The sequence below is a fragment of the Malus domestica genome, chromosome 08 (genome assembly GCF_042453785.1).
Source record: "Malus domestica chromosome 08, GDT2T_hap1".
Classification (NCBI taxonomy): domain Eukaryota; kingdom Viridiplantae; phylum Streptophyta; class Magnoliopsida; order Rosales; family Rosaceae; genus Malus; species Malus domestica.
In genome coordinates this window covers 7,396,278-7,405,883 of record NC_091668.1, presented here as the reverse complement: position 1 = coordinate 7,405,883, position 9,606 = coordinate 7,396,278, and positions in this window count along the sequence as shown.

Sequence of the window (9,606 nt, the reverse complement as noted above, 5' to 3'; positions counted from 1 at the left end):
ACGACGTTGTATTCATATGGAATAAGTTTTACACTTGTACTAAAGAGTTGTGATGAGCTTATATATATGATTCAACCTTTTTAAGAAAATACATTTTGTTGAACGTTTCGCCAACATACTTCCTTTAAACACTACATTGTGATTGACAGTGTATCGTAGTGTTGGTTAGAGAATTGGATTTCATTTCAGTCATATAATACAATAATATACAATTAATAAATGAGAGTTTTTATCCCTATTATCATCGAGACATTTGGTAATAAAACTTAACATATAGTAATAGGTAGTTAAATAGTGACAACATAGATGATGTTGGTGGTGGACCTAATAGACCTTTAAAGTTTATCTTGGTATCTGAGTAGCCTATTTTTCGACATGTCCTAGGCCTAATTTATTGGGCTCAAATTTGCCTCTTTAAGTTGGGTTTTCGAAAAGTTGCACTAACTCCAGCTTAAAGATATTGATGTACTACCAAAAAAAAAAAAAAAAACAGAAAAAAAGGCTTTCCAGATGACTATCTAGACGAAATTTTTTGTCAGGAAATGTCAAACTTCTCCGGTAAAGATAAGTTTTTTCTTCGATAAAGATAAATTTTTCCCATAAAGATTTCGTCAGCATATCTTTGCCATCAAAGATCTTTTTTTTTTTTTTTTTTTTTTGAAAGCTGGGAATGAAACCAGGGCAAAGATGCCAGAGAAAAACAGAAAGCCATCAGGGAGGCCAACAAAATACAACCCAGGCAGGAGAGGGGAGGGAAAGACAGACAGACGAACCAAGTTCCCCTGTCACCCCAAACCTACCCACAAATCAATGAGGACAAGGCAAGCCGTCTTTGTTAAGGACATGAACCAACGAAGATGGAGGTCGGTTGACCCAACAGAAATTGCACATCTCCGTACAGGTACGCGACGCCAACAGATCCGCCGCTTGATTAGCTGACCTTGGAACCCAAGTCCAGCGACAGTCCTGAAAGGACTCTCCAAACCGTTTAGCAACAGCTAAGGTAGGAAAGGCCTCCCATCTGCCCGTCACCAACGATGACGATAAAGCAGAAATGGAATTCTTATAATCAGACTCCACAATAATACATCCAAGACCCAACTCCGCAGCAAGCTCACAACTCTTCACCAGAGCAAAAGCTTCGGCAGAGGCAACACTAGAAGCAGAGATAGACTCCCGTCTGGCGGCCACAAAAGTCCCCCCTTCCGCCCTGATCACAACCCCAACGAAACCCGACAACGAGGAAGAATTCCAGCTAGCATCAACATTAACCTTAAAGAAATGGAGGGGAGGAGGAGACCATCTAACTTCCTGTCCAATCATAGGCAAAGCATCCGATGACATAATAGCAGAAGCACCCTTAGCTTCAAAAAACTTCCCTCGGGCAGTGCGAATGGCCATAAGAACTTGATAAGGGTTGAGATTAACCTGCTGGAACAAAAACTTACAGCGGGCAGTCCAAATATGCCAACAAGAAACTGCAATATAAGAAAGAATCTCCCATCTCTCCTCCTTTGAACCATAACGACGAGAAGCAACAGAAAGAAACCAATTCAACCAAGAAGAGATGGAGGATCTATCAATTCTAAGATTAAGCATACCTCCAAACCAAATAGGCTCAACCCAAGAACACATCAAGAACAGATGCTCCAGGGATTCCACCTGCTTTTGACAAATCGGACACAGAAGGGTCGAAGCCAACTTCCGCACATACATTTTCTCAAACGTGGCCAAGGCCCCATGGGCAAGCCTCCACATAAAATGTCTGACTTTAGGAGGTGTTTTTAAACTCCATATCAGCGTCCAAATCTGCGAAGTAGGCGTGGACGATGAGGACGCACGGGAAGGCATTTCTTGTTGACGTGAAGATCTAGCCCAAAGATATCCCGACCACACAGAATACATTTCAGTTCCAGTGTGAGGCCAAACAAGACGGTCCGGCAATAAGTCATCGCCGAGAGGGGTTGCTAAAATCGCAGACCTCTCATCCACCGAAAGAAACGGCTGAAGAAAATCAATATTCCACAAACGGGGAGAAGACGTCAAAAGAGAAGCAACCCTAGTATCTCTAGTAACAGACACCCTACCCGGCATAGGGTGACCCAATGGCAGAGAAGGTAACCAACGATCAACCCACACATGAACAGATCGCCCGTTCATTATTTGCCAATGCGCTCCTTGAAGTAAGATATCTCTGCCCACCAAAAGACTGTTCCATCCCCAAGAAGCCCTACTCCCTTTCTTAGCATCAAGAAACGAACAATTCGGAAAGTATCTGGCCTTAAGCACCTTGGCCCATAACGAATCCGGATTGTGAATCAATCTCCAACATTGCTTCGCAAGTAACGCATCGTTGAAGTCACCAAAGTTCCGGAATCCCAAACCCTCATCCTTTTTCGATAGGCCCAGGGTATGTTTAGAAACCCAGTGAGTTTTACGATGATCGCCCACAGAGCCCCACCAAAATTCAGCAATTAAAGAGTCTAAATCATGGCAAACAGCCTTAGGAAATTTAAATACACTCATAGGGTACGCCGGAATCGCCTGGACGACAGCTTTGATTAAGACCTCCTTACCCGCAAGAGATAGGGTATTGAGAGTCCACCCATTAATTTTCTTCAGAACCCGACCTTTAATGAAAGCCAATCCTTGCCTCTTAGATCGACCCCACAAAGCAGGAACCCCAAGATAAGTACCCGGATCAGCAACAACCTTCATATGAAGAATGTGGCCCAAATCCCTCGATAGCTCAAGGGGGGTATTAGAACTAAAGAACACAGCCGACTTCTGAAAATTAACCGCTTGGCCCGACGCAGCACAATACTCATCAATGAGCTGGACCAGAGAGCAACAATTTTGTCGATTGGCCTTCAAAAACAAAAGAGTATCATCAGCAAAGAAGATGTGAGAAATAACCGGGGACTGCACATTCATCTTAACACCAGCCAACACCTGCCTATTCACAGCCCCTTGAATCATCCGAGAAAACACATCACTCACAAACAGAAACAAATAAGGAGATAATGGGTCTCCTTGACGTAAACCACGTGAAGGAGCAAACTTGCGACCCGGTTGTCCATTTAAAAGAATTGAAAAAGAAACTGAGGTCACACAACCCATTACTAGCTTGCGCCACCTGGAATGAAAACCCATTTTCTCCATCACAGCATCGAGAAAATCCCACTCCACCCGATCATAAGCCTTTGTCATGTCCAGCTTAATTCCCATCTCAAACCTACTCCTAGCTTTCCTCAGTTTGAGAAAATGAAAGATCTCATGAGCAACTCCAATATTATCCTGGATTTGGCGGCCACCAACAAACGCATTCTGCATGGGAGAGATCAGATGCGGCAACAGCGGCTTTAACCGGTTGGCTAACACCTTTGCCAAAATCTTATAAGAGAAATTACATAAGCTTATCGGTCGAAACTGAGAAACCTCTTCTGGGTGGGGAACCTTCGGGATAAGCACAATATTCGTGGCATTAATATTCCCCAGATAAACTTCTTCCGAGTCCAACATACGAACTAAATCATGAACCTCCCTCCTTATAGGCTCCCAAAAATTATGATAAAAAACACCCGGGAATCCATCCGGGCCCGGGGCCTTAAGGCTATCCATCCGCATCGCAGCGTCAAGAATCTCAGCATCAGATATAGGGGCCAATAAATCATTATTCATACTATCAGACACAAATGACGGAACATGCTCCAAAACCGAGCCCCATGATCTGTTGCCTATAGAGGTAAATAGGTGAATGAAGTAGTCATCCACCAAATGCTTGATTCTTTGCGGCCTCTCCTCCCATCTACCATCCTCCATTTTAAGCTTCATCACCTGATTGCGCCTTCTCCTTTGCATAGTAGACTGATGGAAGAACTTAGTATTGGCATCCCCATCCTGAAGCCATTTAATGCGTGACCGCTGCTTCCACACACTTTCCTCCTGCGCCAGCAATTGATCAAGCAAACGCGATTTAATATTTATCTCCTCTTCATGGTCTCCCCAGTTTAATTGAAGCTCACCCAACTGACTAGTGAGCTGCTCAATGTCCTGCTGCCTCAATTTAAACTTCCTCCTACTCCAGCGCTGAAGTTGAGTGCGGCAATCATTTATCCTAGACATCCATCTGCCCGTAACATCACCCCCAACAGGCTTAGCCCAACACTGCCATCAAAGATCTTGTCTAACAGCTACAGTATGTTTTACGGGAAAAATCTCTCACAATAAATCATAGCTAGCGAAATGAAGCCGCTGGTTAACCTATTTCGTGGGCATAAATTAAAGTGCCTATCCCGAAGAAGGGTTCCTCGCCTGCTGGGGAAAGGTATCTCTGGCGACAAAAAGTTCGCTAGTAAGGTCATCTCTAACCGATGGCTGGTCAGAGGGCTCGTTTTAGCCCTCTGGCCCTCCAAGATTTTCCAAGATATTAATATTTTAATGAACAGTACATGGCCATATTTTCCTCCGTCTCCAACCGAGGGCCAGAGGACCAGAGGGCTCGTTTTAGCCCTATCACAAAAAACCGTCTCCAACCGATAGCCAAAGGGCCATAGGGCCAAACATAATTTATTATTTAAAAACTACAACTAAAATGTTGTTTAAGTTTCATGTTGTATAATTTTTATGTTGGTTAATTTTATTTAATGTTGTTTCATATTGTTTAATGTTGTTTCATGTTACTTAATTTAATTTAATGTTGTATAATGGCTTAGGAAGTTATAAGAAAAAAATGGAATTTAAAAAACAATATGAAGTAAATTTTGTGAAATAGAAGTTATAGGAAAAAAAATATGAAACAAATTTTGTGAAATAGAAGTTATAGGAAAAAATAGAAGTTATATGAAAAATGTTGTAAATAAAAAATAATAATAATAATGTAAAAAAAAAAAACAAATCAAATGCAACGGCTAGTAGTCGTTTCATTTGAATTTTTTTTTAAACAATCATGTCGGTTATAACCGACAGAAATACACCATTATTTATTATATTAAATAATAGCATGTATTCCTGTCGGTTATAACCGACAGGAATAACAACAACAACAACAACAACAACAACAAAGCCTTTTCCCACTAAGTGGGGTCGGCTATATGAATCCTAGAACGCCATTGCGCTCGGTTTTGTGTCATGTCCTCCGTTAGATCCAAGTACTCTAAGTCTTTTCTTAGAGTCTCTTCCAAAGTTTTCCTAGGTCTTCCTCTACCCCTTCGGCCCTGAACCTCTGTCCCGTAGTCACATCTTCGAACCGGAGCGTCAGTCGGCCTTCTTTGCACATGTCCAAATCACCGGAGCCGATTTTCTCTCATCTTTCCTACAATTTCGGCTACTCCTACTTTACCTCGGATATCCTCATTCCCAATCTTATCCTTTCTCGTGTGCCCACACATCCCACGAAGCATCCTCATCTCCGCTACACCCATTTTGTGTACGTGTTGATGCTTCACCACCCAACATTCTGTGCCATACAACATCGCTGGCCTTATTGCCGTCCTATAAAATTTTCCCTTGAGCTTCAGTGGCCTACGACGGTCACACAACACGCCGGATACACTCTTTCCATCCAGCTCGTATTCTATGGTTGAGATCTCCATCTAATTCTCCGTTCTCTTGCAAGATAGATCCTAGGTAGCGAAAACGGTCGCTTTTTGTGATCTTCGCTAGATTGCTCCGGTCATTAGTGTGGATAAGTATATAAATGGATAGAGATAGGAAAGCAAACACAAGATGTACGTGGTTCACCCAGATTGGCTACGTCCACGGAATAGAAGAGTTCTCATTAATTGTGAAGGGTTTACACAAGTACATAGGTTCAAGCTCTCCTTTAGTGAGTACAAGTGAATGATTTAGTACAAATGACATTAGGAAATATTGTGGGAGAATGATCTCGTAATCACGAAACTTCTAAGTATCGGAGTGTGGTGTCGTCTTGACTTGCCTTATCTGTCTCATAGGTAGATGTGGCATCTTCTCTGGAAGTACTCTTCCTCCATCCAGGGGTGGTATCTTTAACTGGTGGAGATGCACAAGGTAATGTATCAATTTCACTTGAAGCTTACTTGTAGTTTCAGGCTTGGTCAAGCGCGATACAAACCATGTAGTAGGAGTCCCCCAAGTCGCCGAGCTAGGGGGTCTGCTGAAAGAGGTGACAGACAAGGTAAGCAATCAGAGCTCCGACTGATTGTTCACATTCTCCCCATCTTGCAGCAGCATGAAGGATAAAGAGAAGAAAAATGAGAAGAGATGATATGAGATACTTTTGCTTTTGAAGAAGTAACTTTCCACAGGCTTATTCTTGAACTGAGCTGGAGGGTTTTCTGGTTTCCTCCAGAGTATAAGGCCGACTGAAGAATTTGAGGGTCAAAACAAGTCCATCAAATCTAGAGTACGTTCCACCCTGCTGATATGGGATACTTTTGCTTTTGACAGAGTAATGGATGTATCGGCACGTGTGCTGTTACACTTGTCTCCACATGCTTCCTTGTATCCTTCGCACTTGCCCTATCTGTTCCTCAAGCAGATGCGGAATCTTCCCTGGAAACATAAGATGTTGAAGATGAGTACTCGAGAGCAATGCCAGGTAAGTAATCAGGTAAGGGGTTCCAGGCAGTCAGTTCCTGGCTGGAAGCTTGATTCCAAGTGCTGACTGATTGCTCTCTTTCTCCTTGTCTTGCAGGTAAAAACAAGGCCAAAAGAAAAGACAGGGAAAAAGCATGATATGGGATACTCTTGCTTTTAACCCTGATGATATGAGATATTCTTGCTCTAGTATAGCTTGTTTGCAGAGGTATTATCGGGGGGAAAGAAAGCTGAATATTTCGAAAGGCTTCGTTGGGAGTGCCCTCTCAGATATGATGAAGGGTTGAGCATTTTTGCAGGTCTGCCTGTCCGTTGGGGATGGAGGTCGACATATATAGGAGTCTCCCTAACAACAAGTAGTAATGCTATTCCTTTACCCTGCTTGGTCATAGCACGGTAGTGGGAGCTGCCAGTTTCACATGTTTTAACTCTGTCAGAGCACTTTGAAAAAGTGGTCTGTGGTATCTGGCTCCCGAGATTCGGAGAACGATGCCTCTTCGATTTTTGAGAAAGCAATCATGATAGGGGTCTGACTCTCGAGATTCGGAGAGCAGTGTCTTTTCGATTTTTGAGGAAGTAATCATGTTGGGAGTCTGGCTCTCGAGATTCGGAGGGCGGTGCCTCTTCGATTTTGGAGCAAGCAATCTTGTTGGGAGTGTTTTCTCGAATGTGAGTAAAGGTTGGGCATGTTTGCTAGTCTACCTTGCCACAAAGCACAGAGGTTGACACACAGGGACTTTCCAATTATCCAGCAGTGGTATTGTTCCTTTACCCTTGTGGGTAATAATATGGTAGCTAGACCTTCAAAATTTATGTGTCTAAACTTTGTTAGTGCTGTTTCTTTGCTATTCTTTTACCTTTCTTGGTCAGAGCGATGTAGTGGGAGCTGCAAGCTTCACGTGCTCAACTTTGGCAGAGAACTTTGGCAAAGTTATCTGTGGTACCCATGAGTTATTGTTGCGTGTGGGAAGTGGGTGATTGAACAGTAAGATTCATGTGCTTTCTACTTCACCAGAAGTCTTCGACAGAATGCCCATAATTTCTGCAAAGCTGAGTGTGCGTGTGACAGGTGCTGACAAGGCTAGAAAAGTAGGTGCCTCTTCGATTTCTGAGATCGGCCCTCGTGGTCTCTGAGCAGCCCAGCTTTTGAGAAAGCGAGCGCCTCTTCGATTGATTCGGAGAACGATGCCTCATCGATTTTTGAGAAAGCAATCATGCTGGGGGTCTGGCTCTCGAGATTCGGGGAGCAGTGTCTTCGATTTTTGAGAAAGTAATCATGTTGGGAGAGTGGCTCTCGAGATTCGGAGGGCGGTGCCTCTTCGATTTTGGAGCAAGCAATCTTATTGGGAGTGTTTTCTCGAATGTGAGTAAAGGTTGGGCATGTTTGCTAGTCTACCTTGCCACGAAGCACAGAGGTTGACACACAGGGACTTTCCAATTATCCAGCAGTGGTACTGTTCCTTTACCCTTGTGGGTAATAATATGGTAGCTAGACCTTCAAAATTTATGGGTCTAAACTTTGTTAGTGTTGTTTCTTTGCTATTCTTTTACCCTTCTTGGTCAGAGCGATGTAGTGGGAGCTGCAAGCTTCACGTGCTCAACTTTGGCAGAGAACTTTGGCAAAGTTATCTGTGGTACCCATGAGCTATTGTTGCGTGTGGGAAGTGGGTGATTGAACAGTAAGATTCATGTGTTTTCTACTTCCCCAGAAGTCTTTGACAGAATGCCCATAATTTCCGCAAAGCTGAGTGTGCGTGTGACAGGTGCTGACAAGGCTGGAAAAGTAGGTGCCTCTTCGATTTCTGAGATCGGCCCTCGTGGTCTCTGGGGAGCCCAGCTTTTGAGAAAGCGAGCGCCTCTTCGATTTCTGAGATCGGCCTTCGTGGTCTTTGAGCAGCCCAACTTTTCAGAAAGCAAACGCCTCTTCGATTTCTGAGATCAACCCTCGTGATCTCTAAGCAGCCCAACTTTTGAGAAAGCAAACGCCTCTTCGATTTTTGAGCAGGCGCCTCTTCGATTTCTGAAGCTCCGTCGAGTGCAGATTTTTATAGGGGCTGGCATTAAGTTCCAAAGCACACTTGAATCTCCACCAGTAGAAGCTTCATTCTTGCACTTCTAAGATCTTGATTTGTCCGACCTCTTCTCTCTTCAACACCTTTGAAAATGTTTGGCCCCTCCGACCGTCGTTTTGACTTGAACCTTGTTGAAGAGGCAGCCCCGCCTTCTCCAGACAACATATGGCGCCCATCCTTCGTCTCCCCAACTGGTCCTCTTACCGTTGGGGATTCCGTGATGAAGAATGATATGACCGCTGCGGTGGTGGCCAGAAACCTTCTCACTCCCAAAGATAACAGACTACTTTCCAAACGGTCTGACGAGTTAGCTGTTAAGGATTCGCTGGCTCTCAGTGTTCAGTGTGCAGGTTCTGTGTCTAATATGGCCCAACGCCTATTTGCTCGAACCCGCCAAGTTGAATCATTGGCGGCTGAAGTGATGAGTCTCAAACAGGAGATTAGAGGGCTCAAGCATGAGAATAAACAATTGCACCGGCTCGCACATGACTATGCTACAAACATGAAGAGGAAGCTTGACCAGATGAAGGAAACTGATGGTCAGGTTTTACTTGATCATCAGAGATTTGTGGGTTTGTTCCAAAGGCATTTATTGCCTTCGTCTTCTGGGGCTGTATCGCGTAATGAAGCTCCAAATGATCAACCTCTGATGCCTCCTCCTTCTAGGGTTCTGTCCAGTACTGAGGCTCCAAATGATCCCCCTCCGGTGCCTTCTCTTTCTGGGGCTCTACCGACTGCTGAGACTTCTCCTAAGCAACCTTTGTGAAGGCTCCCTCTTGTGTGTTTATTTTGACTCATGTATATGTACATATTTGTAGCTTATCGGGGATATCAATAAATAAGCTTTCCTTCATTTCAACGTATTGTGTTAAATACACCAAAGCCTTCTTCGTTAAGTTCTTTGAATTTTCTTTTGTTGAAGCTTGTATGTTGAAGCTTTCTGAGTGGAGCATGT